General features: G+C 41.8%; 1 long non-coding RNA gene across 1 annotated transcript; it reads left to right on the top strand.

The window, feature by feature from the left end:
- Positions 1–1,172: 1,172 nt before the first annotated feature.
- On the top strand, positions 1,173–20,800 carry LOC144586796 (uncharacterized). Its single transcript, XR_013541825.1, has 2 exons — positions 1,173–5,063; positions 18,309–20,800. It is a non-coding gene; the product is annotated as an uncharacterized LOC144586796 (long non-coding RNA).
- The last annotated feature ends 1,130 nt before the right edge of the window (positions 20,801–21,930 follow it).

The following is a 21,930-nucleotide window of genomic DNA, read 5'->3' on the forward strand; positions in this document are numbered from 1 at the left end:
TATTGTTGTTGCTGCTGCTGCTGTTGCTGTTGCTCTTACCAAAGAGAAACAGTGGATGTCATGACAGCTGTCCTTACTTTGCAACAACAACAATATTGTGTTGCATCCAAACCACTCCCAAGTTCTTCAATCAATACATTTTGCATCTTCTTGAAGTTCTTTTCTCATTTAATTTACCTTGAATGATCTACTTTTTATTGACAATATTTCATTTCTGCCATAGCCCCCAGTCTCACTGGAATGGGGCATCTCATAAGTTCTAACATTCATGAGGCCACAGTCTCTTGGAAGCAGGCTCAGTCTTGTTTATTGAAAACGGACTGACTACAGAAGCTCATCATTAGATTGACTCTGTAAGCTTGACAGATAAGTACAGCAAACTACTAGGACTGCAGCCTGCCCTGCTGCTCTCCTTATCCAGCATCCTAAAGCATTCCCTCTTGAAGAAATAAAAAATCATTCAGTTGAGGCTTTTTCATGGTGGCCAGGGGTGGAGTGGGGGAGAGCGAACAGGCCTTTTCAGTGGCCTCCATTTTATGCTTCTCCTTGTCAGTAGGAAGGTTCCAGAGCAATGATTATCTTGAGTCACTGGTACAGTTGTGGCTCACATTTAATTATCCTACCCATCTCCTTCACTACACCATGGCATAGTCCCACAGGGCCAGCAATCCCATTTCTGCACACACAGGGAGAGCTGTGTCTCCTTCTTCAAAATCAATATACAGTGGTGCCTCGCATAGCGAGGTTAATCCATTCTGGATTAATCCTCGCTATGTGAAAACATCGCTAAACGGAACGTAAAAACCCATTGGAATGCATTAAACATCGTTTAATGTGTTCCAGTGGGCCCTAAACTTACCGTTCAGCGAAGTTTCCTCCATAGCGGCAGCCATTTTCGCGCCCTCGGTAAGCGAAGGGAGGGTGCGAAAACGCTGCGTGCGGCCATTTCGGGCGTCTGGCAGCCATTCTAGAACCGCCAAACAGCTGCTCCACGGACATCGCAAAGCGAGGATTGGTAAACGAAATGCTTACCGATCGTCCTATGCGAGTTTTGCCCATTGGAACGATCGGCATGCCTCCACAATAGCGATCCCGGAAAAGGGATCGTTGTGCGGATTCGTCGTTATACAGTGCGCTCGTTAAGCGAGGCACCACTGTATATGGTTGGATCACTTAGATGTTTAATTTCTGTGCTTTCCCCTTTTTGTTTTATTTTTTTAAATTTGAGGCAAACTACAGTGGTGACCAGGTTACGATCTGAATGTATGTCAGGTTTGAGATATGTATTCACTGATTAAATACTGCTCTGACCACCTTTGATTAAGTAGAATGTAGTCTATTTGGCTCCTTGCTATCTTCTTCATGCCATCTTGCGGTGATTACCATGTACACCATCTCCTTGGTTGTAATTTGAATGTGGTTCTCATGACTACAACTTATTTGTTCCCCAAACTGTATCATTGGTTTTCCACATCTGTTTAGTGTCCCGAGTTCCTATTTTCCATTAAAATCTCTGCAGGCTTCTTTCCCTATCTTAACATTAAAATCTGCCATTATGAAATTTTCATGTTTTAATAGCAGCTTTGAGTTTTTCAAATAATTTTTCTATTCTTTCTTCTCTTTCATTGCAGGAGTGTACATATACTAAGCTTTCAACTTGCCAAATACAGGCACCATTGTGTCTGTATATCTGATTGCAATACCTATCAAAATTCACACTGGGAAGGTCGTTCTTTGGTTCCACATATGCAGGAAAGTAGGTTTTAGATAATGCAAATGTCATAGGGACACGGAGGATAATCTTTTTGCTTGACATGACAAACTGATAAACATGCACTTTTATAGCCTTATGTCTCCTAGCTTGGTAAGAGGTAACGCAAATGACAGTTTTTAGATACACTTACAATAGATGTGTTGCATGATAACTTTTCACTATTAAATCACCCTGCCTGCTTGCTTGCCTGCCTGATTAGAAAAGGAGCTAAAATAATGCATCCTATATGATCTAAAAAATTTTTTGGTAAACAATTAACCAATGAATAAATAGCCAACACTTGTTTGTTGCTTCACCATTAAAACATCCTATGTCTTTTGCCAGAGCTCCCAACCTTGGGAGTCTCCAGATGCTTTTACACTACAGCTCCCATCATTCCCAGCCAGCACAGTCTATTGATCATTACCAGGGATGAAGGCAGCTGTATCTCAGCCATGACCAAAGATTGGGATCTGTTCCTAGCAGAACTGAACCACATGAAATCCCCCTCCTCGTTTAGAGTGTAGAGCCATGGTTCCCAACCTGTGGGTCGTGACCTCCAAAGGGGTCACAAATTGTTTCCTGGGTGGGTCACTGCAATTTTGGCGGAGGGGGACATATTGTCCTCAACTTGCACTTCCCAGTTCCCTTCTGTACGCACCCAACTCCCTCCCTTGTTTGAGCCTCCCCCAAGCCAAGCTCTCTTTCCTCCCTATTGTGGGGCTCCTGAGTGTCTGCGCCCCCCCCCAGCTCTGCACTTGCCTTCTTTGACGACAGCGGCAGCTCCTCCTTGGCTTGGCTTGGCTAGCTGGCTGACTGGCTGACTTGTGTGGGATACTGGGAGGGGAAGGGGTGGGAGGTGGGATTCAGCTGCAGCCCCTGTGAACCAGGCCGCAGCAGTGAGTAAGAGGCAAGGATGTAGCAGCAGGCTGGAGGTGGAGTGGGACAAATGACGGTGAAGGAGGAAAGGGCCACAGCTGCCACTGAAGCAATTTGGCCCCTTTCATGTCTCAGCCACGTTCTGCTGCCACCATCTTATGGAAGATGGCTGAGGACGAGGAGAAGGTGGAGCCACCACTTGAAGGGAAGATGAAAAGCATGATAGTTCTCTTCCTGGAGGGAAACCTGCCATCCTCCAGTAAAACCAAGTTTAACCCACCTTCATTATCTTCAACTTCCCAGAGCCTCTTAAGGGACTGTCGTGGAGGGATGTGTGAGTGGATTTAACAAACATTCAGGGGCAAATTTTGAAGGTGGTTGGCCAGATGCAAGTACAGCTATCACTAGCTATTAGGTTAGAATTTTATTCTGAAAAAAAAAACTATTTTAACAAGTTTGCCCCATTAAAATGCATTTGGCTGGTGGGGCCTGGTCACAGGTTACTTGGCTATTCTAAAAGGAGATCACAAGTTGAAAAAGGTTGTGATCTCCTTGATGAGGCTGTAGTTTTGCTGTGGGGTGGATCTTTGTTTATTTGCAACATAGTAACTCTCTTTCTGTTCAATCAACCAAATGAGAAGCTGCAAGTCTGTGTAACGGTGCTGATAATCAAAGAGTCATTCAGATTAGTGGGACATGGGGGAGTAAACTCTGCATAGCCAACAATTTTAACAGGAATTGGGTCAGACGCGATACAGACAATGTCTTCAAGTCTGCCTTAACTGTAGTCAATGGAGAGAATGTCATTGAGTATGATGGAAGTTAAGATCAGTGCTGCCTAGAAGGGCTTTTATCTGGAATATAAAAGCATAAAAGGAACTTTTTTTAAAAAAAGTACATTATTCTCTATAACCCAAGAACCTGTCCGTAGGCTCAGAGTTACAGTTTCACGACATGAGTCACATATTCTTAGTGTATCACCTTCATCATTTTCATCCTTGGCACAATTCCTTTTCAACAAGTGACTATAATCACTTGCATCTTTCATACATGCTGCTCCTTATGAGTCATTCTGAAGAGAAATGCCCTGAGCTGTTTATTAAAATACCCATTGCTATTGCATTTGACCTCAGAATCTCAGCTCTTTTAACCTTTCTTGTCCAGGTAAGTCAGCTATAACTGCACCGGAAAATGCTAGCACATTTTAGCCAATACTTCTGTAATAAACACCATTACCATTCACTGGACATTATTGAAATTATGGTCCTAAATGTACTAACCTAGAGGATGTTTCTGGATTATGAAAAACATACATTTCCTCACAATTCAACCCTTTATATGTCTAGTGAGAAATAAGTCCTCAGGAGTTCAATATGGTTTACTCCTGAGAAGTGGATTTCAGATTCACTATTAATAATAACCCATCATGTGCCATGAAGTCAATTCTGACTTATGATGACTCTTTTCAGGGTTTTCCAGGTAGAGAATATAGTAGGACCCTTGTATCCACAGGGGATCAATTCCAAGCCCCTTCCAATGGATACTGAAAAATGCAGATTATAGCTAACAGTCTGTTGGACCCAAGACTCCCCAGGAGCTGTAATTTTCATCTCAATGGGGCCTCTATGAGTAAGAACCAAGTTGAACTCTCTCATTACTGAAGACGTATCTCTCTCTCTCTCTCTCTCTCTCTCTCAGACACACACACACACACACACACACACACAGACAGACAATCTCAATGGCTCTGCAGGTTTTCTTCTTCAAAGACAATTAAGAATGTGTTTCCTTGTTTGTCCAGAAGGGGCTAGTTAGAAGGCAGGAAGGGTGGGAGGTAGGAAACCTCTCCCAGGATGTAGTTTGGCTTGGCTTAACAGCCCTTCTCCTGCCTCACCAGCCAGTCCAGCTCTGGGTTTTACAATGCTGCTCTAGAAGAAAGCTGCCTCGGGCTACTAGGAGACTAGGTGAAATGGTGACATTTTTCCTATTGTTTGGTTCTCTCTAGTGTCTAGTCTGATAATTACATCTTGAAAATCCATATTTGTAGGTATTTTCATTTAATATTTTAAATATTTTCAAACTGTGGATAAGTGACTCAGCAGACGCTGATCCAGTAGATATGGGTGTCCTGTTGTACTCAGAAGTGGTTTACCATTCCCTTCTTCTGGGGGTACCCTAGGACTGTGCATCTTGCCAGAGGCCACACAGATTGGCTCTGTTCATCGGAGACAATGAGGAAACAATCTTGCTGCTTCTGAGCCAGACACCTAAGCCACTTTGCTATCTAGCCAGCTCCAGCAGCCCCATTTTCACTGCATGCCGAGCAGGTAAACTGCTGCCCCAATCTCAGTGCTCCCAGTAGCCTGGAAGCCTCCCAGCACTGGCCAGGTGGCTTGAACTTCATCACATTAAAGCAGGATCTGTGTTACAAGTGAGTTCAAGTCTGTAGATAATCTTCAGTAAAAAGCCTTCTGGTGGATTACTGAAAATGTGAGTTTCCTGCCCTGGACTCTCCTGCCTGTTATGTTATCCTAAGAGGTTCGTTCCTGCTCCCTCACTTATTGCTAAACTACGTAAATGTTCTTAGTTTAGGCATGGGGTCCTCTTGTTTTGTTCCAGATATTTTTAAAATATAAATTTTATTTTTAGTAACTTTCTGTGTCAAGAAAAGGCTTGTGCATATTTTTAATTTAGCGTATTTTCCCAAGGTTTTGTGCTTATTTTAAATTTGAAGTTACAAATGGATTTTTCAAATTACAAATCGATTTTCCCACTTCGTGAGAGCAGGCTGATGATAAACCACAGATGCTGAAGTATGAGAGTTCCTCCAAAACTTAAAGGGGCATGAAGTCAAAAGATTTGGGAGCCCCTGGGTTAGGACATAAGATATAAATGTATTCCTATTGTACATTGTCTCCTTTCAACTTCTCTAGGATTTATGAAAATCATATTTTGTTTTAATGAAGAATGATGCTGCTCATCTCATAATGAAATTTAAAATATTATAAATATTTAATTTAATTGAAAGTAATGGTTTGTTTGAGCTTGCAGTATTGGTTTGAATTTCCTGTAGTACTGAAATGAATGGTTTGTTTGAGTTGCCTGTATTATGTTCTGAAATAAATTGGTGCTAGACTCTTTATCATAATGTTGCTTTATATATATCCCTATTCTTAAATTGCTTTTCTTATGTTTTGAGACACTTTGTGTGCATTTATATGAAAAAGTAAAAATGAGACAACATATTTTATGCATATTTATTTCTCCCAGATATTAACATGCCATCCTGTTAAAGAGTTCTTACATGTTATAGATCAATAAACCTTATTTTAAAAAGCCAAGAAAAATGTGTCAGAGATAAATACAGAGTCAAAGCTGAGACAGATTTAAAAGCCTAGTAAGAGATGATAATGTAGCCTGACTGGTTGATCAGTTGTTTGGTCAGTTTTGCACAAAGGCATTAGTTCTATATTTTGCTGTGGATCAGTTCACTAATAGTGGAATATTTATTTATTTATTTATTTATTTATTTATTTATTTATTTATTTTATTTTATTTTATTTTATTTTATTTTATTTTATTTTATTTTATTTTATTTTATTTTATTATATTTTATTTTATTTGTACCCTGCCCATCTGGTCTATAAGACCACTCTTTTAGTGCATACTCAGAAGCAAACCTGTTGAATTCAATAGAACTTATTCCTACATATAAGATTACAATTTAAGGACCTCACTTGCAGAATACACTTTTGGCTTGGCATATGAGGGCAAAAATAGACATTACAGATAACCTTTTATTAGAAGAAGGAGATGGGCACAAATTAAAAAATTAATTCCAAAATTTGTCAAAAATCACTAATTCATTGATTCGTATTCATCAGAGGCTACACGCCCTGAGAAATATGAATCAATGAGTTTTTAGTGATTTTCAGTTTGCTAATTCATTGGGCTATAAAACAGCTCGCCAGACACCTAGAAACAATAAAATTGCCAATAAACTTCCCCTGACTCTCCTGTACAAGCTCTGCAGGTTTGGTGATGTTTGGGTTTTGGATGTCCACGTTATACACTCACAAAGGGGGCCCTCCTGGAAAGTTTCCCCCAGGCACCTAGAGACACCAAAATCACACCCTAACTCTCTTCTGCAATACTGCTAAGTTTAGTGAAGATTGGGCTTTGAATATATATCCAGGTTATACACCCACAAAGTGGGTTCCCCCATGAAAATTGGGAAAATTCCAGCACTACCACAAGCCAGCTGCCAAAGGACACTTTCTGGGGGGGCTCTTTGTGGGTGTATAACTCAGATGTCCAAAATCCAAACTTCACCAAATGTGGAGGACTCGTAGAATACCTGGGGGCCTGTTTTATAGGGTTTTAAAGTCAAGAAGAATCAATTTGATTTGAATTGATGAATTTGATTCATTGGAAAAAAAAATTGTAAATTTCTAATTTGTGATTTGTCAACTTTGATGAATTGCAGATCACAAGGAATTGTCATTTTTCAGTTCGTGCCCATCTTTAGTGATGGATATGTCTATATGTATCGCAGGAGTTTCTTCCACTTTATATTCTACAATTTTTATATATATTTTAATTGCATTTTAATTGTCCTGAATTTTTATTGTATTTTAAATGTTGTAAACCACCCAGAGACCTTTGGGTAGTGTGGGCGGCATATAAATATAATTAGCAAATAGCATGCTTTGTTTCATGAGTGGTACTCAGGATTTAAGCATGAGACTCTTCTGAAGTCTCATTTCTCAGACACAAAAAACTGCTTGATACATGCCTCTCTAACATTGATATGACTTGCACTCCAATGAGAGGTTATCTGTAACATTCATTTCTGCTATGATTTAACTAAAATAAGTTTTCTAATGATTACAGAAAGGAAAATGCTGATAATTAAATATTATAACTCATCTTCCTGTGCCATGTTATGAGATGCATCTTCCTTTATACCTCAACACCCTTGGTTTAGTAAACTCACATTTGGAAAAAAAAAACATAGTATCCATATTATGAATTTTTCATAATGTGGCTTTTTTATAATCTTAACTTGGAAATTACACAGTCTCGGCCTGAATCTTATTTCATGAAATTCATTGTAGGCATCCTTCAGTCTCGAAAGACTATGGTATCGTGCTCTGTATGGAGGACTTGGAACAGCGTCTAGTGTGGCTGAGGAGGCCAATTCGAGAGTGACAATCCCTTCCACACTGGAGACAAATCCAATCTGTCCCCTGTCCAGCTCCCTGGTTTTGCTTCCTTTGTGACTTCCTCTTTGCCTCAGCCTGCTGGACAAGGGTCTCTTCAAATTGGGAGAGGCCGTGATGCACTGCCTGCCTCCAGGCTGAACGATCAGATGTCAGAGTTTCCCATCTGTTGAGGTCTATTCCTAAGGCCTTCAGATCCCGCTTGCAGATATCCTTGTATCGCAGCTGTGGTCTCCCTCTGGGGCGATTTCCCTGCACTAATTCTCCATATAGGAGATCCTTTGGAATCCGACCATCAGCCATTCTCACAACGTGCCCAAGCCAGCGTAGACGTCGCTGTTTCAGTAATGTATGCATGCTGAAAATTCCAGCTCGTTCTAGGACTACTCTATTTGGAACTCTGTCCTGCCAGGTGATACCAAAAATCCGTCGTAGGCAACGCATATGGAAGGTGTTCAGCTTCCTCTCCTGCCGGGCACAAAGGGTCCAGGACTCGCTGCAGTACAGGAGTGTGCTCAGGACACAGGCTCTATAGACCTGGATCTTGGTATGTGTTGTCAGTTTCTTATTGAGCCATACTCTCTTTGTGAGTCTAGAGAACATGGTGGCTGCTTTCCCAATGCGTTTATCCAGCTCGACATCTAGAGAGAGGGTGTCAGAGATGGTTGAGCCAAGGTACACAAAGTCGTGAACAACCTCCAATTCTTGTGTGGAGATGGTAATAGAGGGAGGTGAGTCCACACCCTGGCCCATGACTTGTGTTTTCTTCAGGCTGATTGTTAGTCCAAAGTCTTGGCAGGCCTTGCTGAAACGGTTCATGAGTTGTTGGAGGTCTTCAGCAGAGTGGGCAACAATGGCTGCATCGTCTGCAAAGAGGAAGTCCCTCATGCATTTCAGCTGGACTTTGGTCTTTGCTCTCAATCTAGAGAGATTAAAGAGCTTTCCATCTGATCTAGTCCGGAGATAGACACCTTCTGTTGCAGTTCCAAAGGCATGCTTCAGCATGACAGCAAAAAAGATCCCAAAAAGTGTTGGTGCGAGGACACAGCCCTGTTTCACTCCGCTTCGGATGTCAAAGGGATCTGATGTTGAGCCGTCAAAAACTACAGTGCCTTTCATTCCATCGTGGAAGGACCTGATGATGTTAAGGAGACGAGGTGGACATCCAATCTTGGGAAGTATTTTGAAAAGGCCATCCCTGCTAACCAAGTCAAATGCTTTTGTAAGGTCTATGAAGGCCACTAAGAGTGGCTGTTGTTGTTCCCTGCATTTCTCCTGCAACTGTCGGAGGGAGAATACCATGTCAGTGGTGGATCTATTTGCTCGAAATCCACACTGTGATTCCGGATAGACTCTGTCTGCAAGCACCTGGAGCCTCTTCAGCACAACACGGGCAAGCAGCTTCCCTACAACGCTAAGAAGAGAGATACCACGGTAGTTATTGCAGTCACCCCTGTCACCTTTGTTCTTGTACAACGTGACAATGTTTGCATCCTTCATGTCCTGTGGTACTCCACCTTCCCTCCAGCAGAGACAAAAGATTTCATACAGTTCGGTGATGATGATCTCCTTACCGCATTTCAGCACTTCAACAGGGATGTTGTCCCTTCCAGGTGCCTTGCCAGAGGTGAGGGAATCCAAGGCCGCATTTATTTCTGCTAGGGTTGGTTCGCTGTCCAGCTCTTCCAAGACAGGCAGGCACTCAATGTTATTTAATGCTTCTTCGGTTACTACATTCTTTCTGGAATATAGCTCGGAGTAGTGCTGCACCCAGCGTTCCATCTGCTGTGCTCGGTCCTGGATGATCACACCTGTAGTAGACTTCAAGGGAGCAGATTTCTTCTGTAATGGACCTAAGGCCTGCTTGATACCATCATACATTCCTTTGATGTTACCTGTGTCCGCTGCTATCTGTATCTGAGAGCAAAGCTGAAGCCAGTAGTCATTGGAGCATCTCCTGGCAGCCTGTTGGACTTGGCTACGAGCGGCTCGAAGAGCTTGCAGGTTGTACTCGCTAGGACAGGCTTTGTATGCTGCTAGAGCTCTTCTCTTATCCTCAATGGCTGGCATTAACTCCTCCGAGTGGGCTTCGAACCAGTCAGCCATCTTTCTGGTCTTCTTGCCGAAGGTGGACAAGGCGGTGTTGTAGACAGTGTTCTTGAAGTGTTCCCATCGTTCAGGTGCATTTACATTAGCTGGACCTGGAAGGGTTTCCTCGAGTGCTTGGGCAAATTCCTTCACTTTTCTTTGATCGCGAGTCTTGTTGATGTCAATACGTGGTCTTCCTTCCTTTTTCATGTGATACAATTTCTTTGTTCGCAGTTTTACTCTACTACACACCAGGGAGTGATCAGTATCGCAATCAGCACTCTGGTAGCTGCGTGTGATCGTAACACTAGCAAGGCTAGAACGTCTAGTGAGGATCAGATCGAGCTGATGCCAATGCTTGGATCTTGGATGTCTCCAGGAAACTCTGTGTTGCAGCTTCGTATTAAAGAATGTGTTGCTGACACAGAGACCATAGTAACAGCAAAACTCCAGTAAGCGTTGGCCATTTTCGTTCATCTTTCCAATGCCAAAACGGCCTAGACAAGTGGGCCAAGAATTGTGATCAGCACCAACTCTAGCATTAAAGTCTCCAAGAATGAACAGTGACTCTCTTTCAGGGACTTTTTTGATAGTAGCTGCCAGGTCGTCGTAGAATTTGTCTTTCACTTCTGGAGTGGATGACAGTGTTGGTGCATATGCACTAATGAGGGTTACTGGTCCTGCTGATGAGTGGAGCTGCAGAGACAGGATTCTTTCACTCCCCACAGTGGGTGGAACAATGCATCTCAGGAGAGTGTTTCTGACTGCAAAGCCAACACCATATTCCCTGGTCTCATTCGATGGTTTTCCCTGCCAGAAGAATGAGAAGTTTTTTTCTTTGACAGATCCCGAGTCTGGCAGTCTTGTCTCTTGCAGGGCAACAATGTCCATCTGCAGTCTACTCAGTTCCATGTCAATGACAGCTGTCTTGCGCACATCGTCTATTTCTTGCAGGTCGTTAGGAAAGCCGTAGTCAGGAAAGCCAGGGGTCATTGTCCGTACATTCCAGGTGCCCAGCTTTAGGGCAGAAGTTTTCTTATGATTGTTGCATGGTGCACGGTTGTCGATCTGCTTGTCGGGTTTCACCCTAAACCCCACGCACCCCGTGAGGTTAACAGACCGTGGCGAGGTAGCACCTTACTGGCTGGGGGCTGCCCAGCTTAAGGCGGGCGGTATCTACCTAGTGAGGTGCAATGACCTCTCCCACCGTCAGAAGTAGCCCCTGGCATCCTGCTCTACGCCAATTGAGCAGAGACTTATAACCGGTAACTGCTACTTCCCGTGTTGTTTCGACGCTGTATGCGAAGCTGGAGTGTCCTCTCCAGAGCACGAAGCCTGGGTAAAATAGTATGGAGGATAGGCTGTTACCCAAGCAGCAAATCCCCCCTCTCCACATCGCTGAAATGGTCCAGTGGAAAGGCAAGAGCCAATACAACTGGTTCCAGCAACGTCGCAGGAGTTGGCAGAATGAAAGAAAATGCCTCCGGGACTCCGGCTCCGGATTTTGCCTCGAGGTTATCTCCTGAAGCCCTTTCCATAAGTGGATATAGCCACAAGGCAGTGGAGGTTTAAATTCGGAGTGGTCCTTCTCCTAGATGGGCTGCCTTCCAGGGCTGACGAGCCCCACCTACCCGGCCTGGTCTCTAATAGTATGGAAGTATGATCATGAAATAAGAGAATAAATAAATAAATGGGTTATTAGCATAAATCATTCTAGTGACCCATTCATTCATTCGTTCATTTGTTCATTCATTCAACTTCTATACCGCCCATCTAGCTACTAGGCCACTCTTGTTGGTTTACATGTTAAACAAAACATACACTATACTAGCAATTTACATAATAATACAAGATAAAAATAAAAATAAAAAAAAATTTATATAAGTTAAAATAATATAATATAGAGCAAGGCAGCAGGATTGATAGCATAAATGTTGAGACCACTCACTGGCAACCGGTCGATAGTTGTTTATATACAGTACTCAAATTAGGCTTGATAAGTGTCTCCTTAAGGGCTCAGGGGACCCTGCCCTCAAGGAGAGACCCATTAATAATAGCCATAGCTCATTCCATTGTTACCGGCCTGGCCACTTTTATGAGCCAGGCTGGCCAAGGATCTAGGGAGGTACCAGAGGCCCTACAGCGCTCAAGCACCCTGTCCACCTCTGTGTCACAGAGTGAAAACATGTTAAACTCATCAAGCAAGGCTCTATCTACTGGATAAGAAGGATGGTCAAGGTCCTAGCAGGTGGCTTCCACTTTATGTTTAAAAAGCCATGTTTACTTACATGGCTCAAATAATAATGACAGTTAGGCTCAGATCATACATTCACTATGGATGTTTGATCTGTCACATCTACTCACTATGCTGCCTTCCACAGTACCAAATACAGGGCAGGGGAGAAATGGCCACTGCAAAATGTTTTGTCTTGTTTGGTTGTTTAAAGAGATTCAGCAGCCTTTGCAGGTTGGGGTACCGGAAAACTGATGAGCAAGAGAGATTGTTTATGAGACAGAAAGGAAAGCTTCTGCTAGAACAGAACCTCAGGAATGGCCACTGGTCCAGAGAGGGATCTATAACCTCAAGCAGCAGTCAAATTAAAAATTAATGTAGGAGAAAAATTCTACCATTTGACATTAGCTTCTCAAAATGCCCATTCAGCTGACTGGCTAAGACTTTTGCTTTTAATCTGGGTCAATATTGCTCACTCAAATAATTTAAATTACAATGACAGCTGCTGCAAATGTTTTCTATCAACCCCTTCCCTCTTTATACAAAATGTCAAATTCACATTGGCTTGGCTCAGCTGCCAATTGTACCTTTTGCCACCTGTTGCTCCTTTTTTTTAATTAGTCAGATCCTCACAGCTGGTACAGGCACTGAGAAGTACCTTGGATGGATGTGTGGACATTTTGTTCTAGATGGCAATCACATAATGGTGGCCAGAACTTTGCAAGTTTTGGGAGTTTGCCATAATTTGCCTATGTGATTCTTTTCCGTACATTGTCCTCTGTGAATCAGTGATGAAGCACTGGAGCTCTCAGCTAAGAAGAGAAAAATGATGTACAGGACTTTGCATCTCATTTCATATGGACTTGGAGCAGGAAAAAAAAACCCACTCTCTTAAATGTGATGCAAAAATTTGTTAGTTGTGCACAGACCTTTGGGGTTTTGTTTTTTTTGTTTGTTTGCTTGCTTTTTGTTTTTTTAATGTTGAAAGTGGATTCAACATCCCTTTGGCCAAGATATAAGCATCCTGCCATCAAAAAGCTTTAGTGCACCACTAAAAGGAATCATAAAAGTAGCTGAGCAGGGGCACAAGTCTGAAGTCAATCCAGGTCTAAAACTGTGATCTGCAGAAAACAAAAAAGCCTAGCCCAAATGTTCTGTCACAAAGACTTTAAAGAAATCATCCACTACATATCATCAGTGAATTTATCCATCTTTTCATGCCCCTTCTTGGATGCAATCCTTATTGAGGTGGTGGGGGGGGTTTGAGTGTGTCAGGGAAGCTGAGAGCAATACCCTTAGAAAGCTGGACTCCATCACAAGTCTTAAACTCCTGTCATCACAAGTCTTAAACCCATGGTGAGAGCAGAGACATCAGACTATGCACACCCATCTTCTTTATGAATAAAAAATAGTTGCATTAGTAGAAATCCAAATCGTTCTATTGGTGATGGAGGGAGAGAAATTATTGAAGGGTAGCCACCAAGCAGCAGTAATGGAAGCTGATGATGGTGGAAATTCGTTCACAGACATCAGCAGTGAACACTCAAACCGATTCCTGTTAATACCTTGCATAAAAAGGCAATGGTAAACTACTTCTGAATATTTATACCTTGAAAACCCTATGATGAGACAATCCAAAACAAAATGAGATAGTGCTAGAAGAAATAACTCCCCAATTAGAGAGTACTCAAAACAGCTACCGGGAAATAGCAACAAAGCAGTACAAATAGCCCTTTCACCTTCCTTGACAGTTATTTCAAATCACTTCTACTTTCTGTCAGTAATATGGTGTCATTTCCAGATCTTATACTATTGGTATTTTTTCCATCCATTTTCACTCCTCCTCCATCTGAATTTATTCCAGTTTTTCATATGTTACAGTCTGTATACAAATTGAACAGATGAGAGACAAAATTGTTGCCTGACACTGATTGGAATCCATTCTGTTTCTTTATATACTGTACTGTAATAACTATAGCCTCTTGTCCAGATTTCTTATCCATAAGACAGTAACCACATGACACCACATAAAATCATTTCATCTTGGAATTTTTAGATAGTGGATTTGCAAACCCAGCTGTCATATCCAGGCCTGTGGCCCGCCACTTACACACAGACACACAGACACACACAGACACAGACACAGACACACACACACACACACACACACACACACACACACACACACACACACACACACACACACTTGTATTGAAAGTGGATTTGTTGATGGTGGATAAAATGGTACCCACATATTTATTGGTTACAGCAACAGAGTAACAGTGCACCAAAAGGCACTGGATCCAGACACTGGGCAATCAGTTTGCTGGCTGCTGCAAACTTCCAGCTCACCGCTGTGTAACCTAAGGTGACAGGAAACAGAATGCCTCCCTACTGCGAGACCATTAGGAAAACTCAATACCATCTGCTGTGGAGACCAAGACATGCCATCCAAGCGAGGAATACCCTGGTGAGCTTTTCCTACAAAATATCCCATTGCAATCCATAACCTGGAAAAGGGAGGGTCCCCACTAACTGCACCTCTCTGACTCGATCCAGTCCTACAGGCTAAACCAGTGGTTCTTAACCTTTTTGAAAGAAACGCCCCCTTGAGCCATTGAGGAAGTTATCATCACCCCCCTCCCCGCGGTGATGATTTATTTATTTATTTATTTATTTATTTATTTATTTATTTATTTATTTATTTATTTATTTATTTATTTATTTATTTATTTATTTATTTATTTATTTATTTAAGACACTTAAATCCAATGACCCCTGAAAACAAAATTAAATTCCAAGAAATTGAAACGCCCCCCCAAAAAGTAACATTTAATGATTTAGTTGCAAGTAAATTTTGAGACGCAAAAAGAAATATAAAAAGGACATAAAAACAAATGCAGGAACTAAAAATTTCAAGACAAAAAGTCTGAAACTAAATTAAAACTGGAGGAAAATATATATTCATGCACGTTGTAAAAAGGCTGCAGCCATCTTCACAGGTTTGGCTTGCTCCAGCGCCCCCCTACCGCCCCCTTCTGCTCCAGCGCCCCCACCCCGCCCCTTTTCGTTCTACCGCCCCACTGAAAAATGAAATCGCCCCCTGGGGGGCATTATCGCCCACGTTAAGAACCACTGGGCTAAACTGTTCCAATATTCACAGGCACCTTCCTCTATAATGCTGGGATGGAGGCCGGAGGCCTATAATCCAACACCAAAGTACACACAATGACTGTCCAATACCATTATTAAGAATACATACATCCCTATGATCCCTAAAAAAAAATTTCTGACTCCATTCCTCAATGAGATGGGTGAGGTTGGAAATCACACTGAGCTGGAGAGGACCAGGATGCCATATCCATATTCCCTAGGTGGACCAGAATGAAAACCTTCTCACTCTAGTCCAGTCTTGAGGCCCTGCCCACTGACCAAGTAAGGTTCCTCCTGGCTTGCCAGCCATAGGATGGGAAATGGGGTGACACAGATGCAGTGGCTGCCAGGAAACTGGCCGAATGTTACTGAAACCACAGGTATGCGGTGGGCACAGTCCATGACCACCAGACTGCAAGCAGGGCCCTCAGTGAGTTGGGGAAGAACCCAAGTTAGTGGAATATGTTTCCTTGTATCCTGGATTGCCAGGTCAACACACAGCCTTTGCATTTGCAGCCTTTACCCACATATTGCTCAGACAGAGATGGGGAGAGGTCATAATTGCTGTAGGACAACCATGTAACTTTGGTGTTTATACCAGCAATAACAGTTGCTTAATAAAAGATGAAACTATTTGGAAAGAAACTTTATAAAACTGGAAATACTCAGTTCAACCCAGGTGTTTTTGGACTAAAATTCCCAGAAGCCTTCACCACCAGTTATATTGGCTGGGCTTCTGGGAGTTGCAGTCCACGAATACCTGGGTAGCCCAAGGTTGGGAATCATTGGTGTATGCGATCAAACCTCAGGGCTAGTGCCTTACCTTCTATGCAGAGGTAATGCTTCTGGGGATTTCCCTACAGCTCTCAGCTATAGCTTAACTTGTGTCAGATACTCCTGGATCTTAATTCCCTCCTCCTTGAGAATGTTGTTATATACATGGAAAAGCCCAGAAGCCGTTGTGCATGGGGCCCTGCAATGTGGAGGAGCATAGAACCAGCAAAAGCTGAGAAAAATTATTTATGTGTTTATTTAAAATATTTTTACTACTCCTTTCTATTTAAAAAAGAGCCCAAGGCAGTTTTTAACATCAAAATACAATACTGTATTTGAAAAACAAATACTTAAAAGAATCAAACAACCACTCTAAGAAACAGTAAACAAAAGCAATACCAAAAACACATTCAAAGCAGTAAAACACAACAATCTATTTAAAAAAAAAACACTTAGTCACTGAGGGAAAGCTTGCCTGAAGAGAAGGGTGTTGTTTTTGTTGTTGTTGTTTTTTTTGCCTGCTTGCTGAAGGCCAGCAAAGATGGGGCCAGCCTGGCCTCCAGTGAGAGGGAGCTCCAGAGTCTGGGAGCAACCATGGAAAAGGCCCTCTCCTGTGTCCCCACCAAATGCACCTGTGAGGGTGGTGGGAGTGAACGAAAGGCCTCTCTGATGATCGTAAGCTACCTAGGCAGGGCAATAAAGGGCAATATCCTTAAGACAGCTTGGACCAAACCAGTTTGGACTTTATAAGTTAGAACCAGCACTTTGAATTGGGCCCAGAAACATATCACTAGCCAGTAGTGCTATCAGGGGGGTGGTGTTAGGTACGTGATACCTATCACCAGCCCCAGCCAGCAATCTGGCTGTTATATTTTGGACCCACTGAAGTTTGTGAATATTTTCCAGAAGTTACTCCCAAATTTGACTTGCCTCAAAAATTCTAAATCAGTCTCCAGTTTGGAAAAAAAAAACCTGACATACAGTGGCATGTAAATGCACAATAGCTTGTCTTAAAAGCCGTATTCATTAGAAGGATTATGAGTAACAGTTGAAAGAGTATGTTAAATAATAGACATCAGAATAAGAGACATAAAAGGGACTGTGATGTATGCCCCCCCTCCCAGCCATGCTGTTAATTTTATTTAGTTTGCATGGGATACTGTTAATTATAGTAATTTATCATACTGGCATAAGGTGGAATTCACATACATAGAATATTTGTTCCTCCCTTCCAGTTGGAATCCTTATGTTTCTTTCAGCATTTTTCCCTCCTTTTTTTCTTTTTCTTTTTTCTTTTTTTAGCATGAATCCAGGATGGAGCTAATTGGATTTTCACTTGGTTAGATAAAATCTTTAACAACTCTGGAATAACTAAATGCTCTTTGTTCAGTGATGTGGATCAGAATGATTTACGGTACCTTTCACGTAGTCATGCTAATTTTGCTTTCATATGATTAATTAAAACAATATGCTCCTCCTTTGTAAAATGGAATTAGCGCACCCAGGGAGACAGATTTTATTTCAAACATCTCTTTCTCATAATAAAAATAATTTTTATGCATCCTTTTTTTTGTTTTTTAAACGAAAAAAGTAAACCTGCTACAATGGGTGATAAAATAACATTTGTTGCCAAATTAATCCATCCTGAAAGGATGCTGAATTCAGAGGAGTTTCTGCCAAAAAAATTATCTGAGCCACAAATTATGAGGTAGCAAAAAAAGGTGAAAGCCGCTGATTCATGATGACATTCTCAGGAAAGCTGTGTTATAGACACTGGTCCTAATTCTGTAAGCAGAGGCAATTAAATAAAAATATACATTCCTGCACTGCGTGTTTCTCCTCCAATGAAACCAGGCCAGGCTTGATGAGTTGCAAGTACAACTGGAAGAGAGGAGTTACACGTACCTTAACACTGGTTTCTTGGACCAGCTTGTTCATTGCACACATTAATCACCAGTGATTGTCATAAATTATTAAGATTGCAATTCTATATATTTGCATCCAGGAGTACGTGCCATATGAACTCAGTTGTGAGATCAGAGCTTTTTCCTGGCGCCTAGGAAAAAGAAGAGAGAAATGAAAAATCAAAGGAAAACAGGGTGCACAGCTTTCCAGGCTGTCACTGCTGTGGCTTAAAGCTCTTCTGTTCTGTCTGCACTGTTCTGCCTATGACTTGACCTTGCTGTTTGTGTTTCTCCATTTTCAGGAGAGAACCAGTGAAATTCAGAAATTCCATCATGGTTCTGAACAAGGAGTGGATTGGAGTGTCTCCAGAACACTTGGGAAGCACCAAATTGTGTTCCCTTATTCAGGCATGGACATGGTCAGGGGGCCAATGCACCCCCATTAAAAAAAAAACTATTGCAGTAATCTTTACAATATGTATCAACTATGACATATATATGACATAACAAATATTACGTATAGTTAAAAAGAAATAAAATAATGTGCAAATTAGCTGCTTTGCCCACATGCTTCCATTTTCACCCTATTCCTTGAGTGCAGTGCTTGGGCTGTTAACAAATCTGAAAAATGAACTTTGGCGCCAGCGGGATTGCCCATTTCTCTTCTATGTACTTGAGGCTCCGCTTCCATCTCCGGAAATAGGACTTTGGTTCCCTGGGAATGTTGCTGGGGTCCACTAGGGAACAATTATTTAAAAGATAAAGTGGAAATGGATGAGATTATAGGGAAGGGCGAAAGGGAAAACAAGAGATGGAGGTTACCGGGCTGGGTGAGAAATTTCAAACATTCATGTAACTGTTTCCTTTTCTCCAAAGGTTAAAACAGGGATAGTCAAGAGAGAAAACAAATACAAGCTGAAATTAGTTATGTTTTAATTGGTAAAAATTCTGCTAGTCTTGAAGTTCCAAAGGCAGAAATAAATCAAGAGGTGATCAGATGAGCATATAGCTCGTTATTCGGTTCACTTCTGGTCTGGTGTGGTTTGGTCCACCCTATTTTCTGGCAACCACATGTATTCAAACAATAGTCTCCTCCTTTGTAAGTAAGAGAGATCTATCCCACCTCTCTGTGAGCTGTTCAGCTACAGCTGAATTCATTTTGTGCAATTGGAAGCACTCCTGATTATCCTGTTTTGCCATCAGTGTAGTCACTTGGTTCACTCACTGTGGGCAGCACTCTTTTTGGGGACAAAACTGTGAATGGTGACAGTAGAGAGGATGGTGAAGAAACCCTCTCCTCTTTTTTTTCCTCATGTTTTAAAGAAATATTCTACATTATGCATGTTATTTCAGATCTAAGAATATCCCTGATGTATTGCTATAGCACTATACCTCTTATTAGGTTAAACAACCAATATAGGAAAGTTGCCATGGCCTGCAGAATGACAGTCATGGCAAAAGGTGGGCAAAGGGACGGAGGGGTGGCATCCACAATTGAAAGGGGAGGAAACTGGAGGTATCTGAAGTATTGCCTGGATGTCATGAGAGAGGAAACATCTCCCATGTGAATGGAAGTTATCACTCAAGTGTGTGAGAAAACAAAGCACACAGAAGATAAGAGCCTTTTAAACATGACCTAGATTGCTCCAAAATCGCTATCTAGTCATGCCCTTACATATTATTTGGATTCTAAACAGTCTCGCACGGATTATAGAAGAATGTAGCCTGAAGCAACACTCAGAATAGAAACTGTGTGAGACAGAGAGTCAGATGAAGATAAAGCCCTAAGAAGCATCTTGAAAACTAAATCCTTCATACAGTACAGACAGACAGACAGACAGACAGACAGACAGACAGACAGACAGATCTCAATTAAAGTGCAGAAACTCTTCTATTTTGCCCATCCAGTTGTGGTGTCTAGGGGTCGAACCTAATAAACATGCACTGAATGCTGCATTGTAGTGGGGGGGGGGAGGAATTGATACAAAAGTGCTATGAAGCAAGGAATCTCAGGGACACCTCTCACTGCCCCAAGAGGGTCTTTTTACAGGATGGTGCACAAAGAGTCAAACAAACTGCTGCCATTAGTATTAATAGCTTTCGTGTGGGCAGGTAATGACACCCTACACAATAAAGCATATTTGTCTTCTAAGCACTCTTTTGTGTGTCATTTGACTTCAGGTGTGGATAGAGGTGACAGAGAGATAAAGTCACCTGTTCAAAGTTTTGAACTTCAAACAAATAAAGTGACATCACACTAACAAGAGCTAGCACAGTTCTATTATCAAAGTAACACAATAAATAATACTTATTATTTGCTTTGATACTACTATAGAAGTGCCCCTCACCAGCTATTATCTGGCTGAAGGTCAGACTGCTACTGTTCCTCCATTTTCCATTTCAGTGAGATTTCAACAAAGCAGTAATTCGACAGAAAACTGCTTGTTTTCTTCTTGGAACTTCAAAGCCCATGCAATACTGTGAAAGCCCTATTAAGGTTGCTATAAGTTGTTTCCAACTTGATGGAACAGGACACACAGAACGCCTGCAAGCCTTGTGAACAAAGAATTTAACTTTGTTCAGGGACAACAGATAAGGAGATTCACCCTTTAATATTTTGCTGCTAGAGGCAGAGGAGCAGCACACCCCACCATCCAAGTCAAGATATCTTGGCCCTAAACCAGGCAAGTTGTTTTTTTAATGTGTGGGAAACAAACCCATCCTCTGTCAGTAAAGTACAATAATAGCGACACAACTAAGTAACAGGGGACTTTTGTATACAAGAAAAATCTGCTTCCCAGAAATGGCAGTCTCATTTTGCCTGTTGGTTGGACCGGGCATACCAAGTAGCTGATAAAAGCAACTAAGAAGCTGCTGACCATCTTGTAGCAGATGATCATTTTGGTCTGTTTATTCTAAAAGTTGTTTCTAATTGAGTCAGGAACTACCATATTTTCCATGTATAAGACCATACTTTTGTCTAAAGTCATTACACTAAAAATTGAGGGTTGTCTTATACACGGAAGTAAGCTGAGGACAGAACAAAATGGCCCATATCTTGCCTCCGCAAACAGGCTGCCTCCAATTAGGAGGCTTAGCTTCCTACAGTCAGGAGATTTAGCTTCCTCCAATAATGAGCCTTATGTAACTGATGTCAGCTGATGCTGTACAAAACAATTGAAACACACCTCATTGGAGATGGAGCCTGTAAGCTCAGATTCAACAGGGACCCGTGATGTCCTAGTGTTCTGAGCCCAGAGGCTGAATACTCAAAGCTAAATTTTCTTAATTTTGGGTTAGAAAGGGGAGCATCTTATACATGGGGGTGTCTTATAGATGGAAAAATACAATAACATTGAGTTAATATTATTTCAGGCTGAAGCTATTATTCAGGTGATGGGTCTTGAGAGGATTCCACTGTCACAATTCGTGAAAAGGCCTTTCTGTCTTTGTCATAAGGCATGATAGGTGAGTCACCTCTCAGAGGCTCTCCTTCAGAAGAACTTGGGAGACCTGCCAATCTCTGCTCTAGCAGACAGTCGCCAGATGTTTCTGTTGTGGAGGAGGTACCAAGCGCTGGGTGCTGCTAGTCTAGTCAGAGGCAGACTTGTTATTCCTCACTATGCTGGAAGGAAGGGGAGAATACATCAAAGTAAAATGAACAGGCTTTGTCTACTAAGGCCCATTCATAACAGGTCTTTTTCACCTTGTTGGAAAAAGCATTAAACTCCATCTGTAGAATGTATGAATGAAGAGACGACAATGGCTGGTGATGAGGATTATGACAGGCAAGTGAATTATGAATTCACAAGGCACCCATCCTTGACACTGATTGTTGCAAAGGCAAATATTTCACTCACATGATTCCTTAAGATATTAAAGCCTATTTCTTCTTTTTTGCAAGACAAGGACTGCAAAAGGTTA

The sequence above is a fragment of the Pogona vitticeps genome, chromosome 2 (assembly GCF_051106095.1).
Source record: "Pogona vitticeps strain Pit_001003342236 chromosome 2, PviZW2.1, whole genome shotgun sequence".
NCBI classification, from domain to species: Eukaryota; Metazoa; Chordata; class Lepidosauria; order Squamata; family Agamidae; genus Pogona; species Pogona vitticeps.